Source organism: Corvus brachyrhynchos, unplaced genomic scaffold (genome assembly GCF_000691975.1).
Source record: "Corvus brachyrhynchos isolate BGI_N302 unplaced genomic scaffold, ASM69197v1 scaffold1013, whole genome shotgun sequence".
In the NCBI taxonomy this organism is placed as follows: Eukaryota; Metazoa; Chordata; class Aves; order Passeriformes; family Corvidae; genus Corvus; species Corvus brachyrhynchos.
The window spans coordinates 1,425-3,689 of NW_008236958.1; the positions used below are offsets into that span (position 1 = coordinate 1,425).

At 43.9% G+C, this 2,265-nt stretch overlaps 1 long non-coding RNA gene across 1 annotated transcript in view; it reads left to right on the forward strand.

The window, feature by feature from the left end:
- The first annotated feature begins 487 nt into the window (after nt 1–487).
- LOC108445232 overlaps nt 488–2,265 on the forward strand; it is a 4,820-nt gene continuing 3,042 nt past the window's right edge. The window contains exon 1 of the long non-coding RNA XR_001860006.1: nt 488–640. This is a non-coding gene — a long non-coding RNA (uncharacterized LOC108445232). The remainder of the gene's footprint in view (nt 641–2,265) is intronic.

Here is a 2,265-nt window from a genome sequence, read left to right on the forward strand (position 1 = left end):
TGATATAGGATGTCTACTGCTTATGTAGTCGATTTAGAAAAGATAGGCAGAGAAAATCTTCACATTCTTGGAGTATCTTATCAGAGAAGAAGACAACCAGAAACCAGAGAGAAGAATTTATGGAGGGAGCAGAGACATAATGGAGCCAAGGAGGAAGATAAGGCTGATGGGATGATACACAGAAACTCCAAAGAATTTATGAATCATGCATAATTGTGATGAATATGCAATAAGAGATGTACTTTTAAAGACGATCTTTTGGATGTAGAGGTGTGCCTTTGGCTCTCTGCCAAAGCACCTGGCCGTAATACCCTTTTTGCTATTATCTCCTAATTGTCCCTTTTATTAAACATTTTTTTAAGTTTTACAAAAGTGAACCTTGTTTTTCACAATTGGTGGCCCATACGGGGAAAAAGACCCCGCCTCTGAGATCTCCCAGGGAACCCAGAGCTGGGAGGCACCCTCGCCCGCTTTTGGCAGCCTCGCTTTGTTTCCCAACATGGGTCTGAGGGTTTGCAGGTCAAACACCCGGAGGACGAGAGGAGACAATAAAGCAAAAAGAAAGGGAAGAAAAAGGCTCTCTAAGATACCGTGATAGTTAGCCACATAAAAAATCTTGTGCACAAAGCCTCGGAGAAAAGTGAGTATTTTTTTTCTCTTCTTCTTGGGGTGGGGAGCGGATATGGGGGATGAATATGTGTGTATGAGACGCGGGCTGGTTACCCCCAGACCTGCAAAGCGAGTGAGGAGCTTCTGAAGCTGCAGTTCTGCTCTTTCACAAGGGAAGCAGTCAGTAAAGAAGCAAAGCGAAAGATACAAGGAGTGAAAGAACCCCCAGTTTAACTGGGACTGGGTTTTAGGGGAGGGATTGGATCCCTTGAAGAAAGGGAGCCAAGAGTTTCCTAGTACAAACCATGAGGAAATGAGACAAAAAGTAAGAGGGCCCCTAAAGACTTGCCAGGTTGAGGATTGAATCCAAGAAATTTGGGTTTTAAGATGGCCAAATTGAGGATAGAATCCAAGAAATTTGGGCTTAATTCTGCCAAATTGAGAATTCAATCAAAGAAATTTGGGTTTTAAGACTGCTGAATTGAGAATTGAATCAAAGAAATTCGGGCTTAATTCTGCCAAGTTGAGGATTGAATCCAAGAAACCTGGAGCGTTGGGCCCACGGGTGGATATTAGCCAACAATTTGAAATTAAAAGGTACCTTAATCTTGTGTTGTTGTGACTGACAGTGCTTGAGAAAGAGATGTTGGAACAATAAAAAGGAGTGAGTGAGAATGAATGAAAATGTATGTAATAGAAATGTTAAACCCTGAAGTATAACTTTATTTTCTGGAAGGAGGCATATTGTATTAAGAGGAGGGAACTTCTGTGTTTTATGTGAGGAAAGGGGAAATGGAAGTTGGGGTCCGGATTGTTTAAAAAAAAAAAAAAAAGTGGGAAACAAAAGCCTGGGAAGGGTAGATAAGATTCTGAGAAAAAGGGACATAAAACCAGTAAGCAAGAATCAGGAAATAAAAAATGGAATAGAGGCATGCCAGCAGAGATACCTCAGGAAAGCCCTCTGGGAGTTATGTTAGCTAACTGGAATAGTAATCCAAGTAAAAGAAAAAAAGAGCAAAGGCAAAATGATACAGTTTTGTATGTTTGATTGGGCTGAGAAAGAAATAAGATCTGACCATGTTTATTTGCCTAGATATGGCTCTTTTGAAGTTTGGATCTGTCAGGCTTTACAAGTATTCGTAAATTCAAAAGAACCCTTTAACACAGAAGAAGGCATGTATGCTTCATGCTGGGTGGGAAACATAGAGCCTAAGGGGGTAAGAAGTTTTAAGTCGTCAGAGACCCCAGATGTTGCAGTGGGGTCTCCTGCAACATGCATCAGACAGTGAAACCTGTGGACCGATTTTTGATAGAAGTTTCAGAGATCTTTATTTTCCAGCCACATGGCCAGGGGACTGCTGAAGAACTGAGCAATCACGGGACAACCAGGGTCCTCCCCCGGCAGGGGGACACAAAACAACCAATGGGGAACAGGATTGACCAGGGAATAGGGAAACCCTGTAGGCCATGCCTCTACTCCAGGGTCCCCTCTCCCAGGACCCCACGCCAGGGGGGAGGAAACCCAACACCCAGAAAAGGAGAAAAGGGGAAACAAGAAAGAGAAGGGCTGGGACCCCCTGGAAGCATTGCCCCCTCAATTCCCGCTTGCCCCCCCACCCCAGGCCCAGGCTCCTGTTGCGCCACTCACAGCTGCAC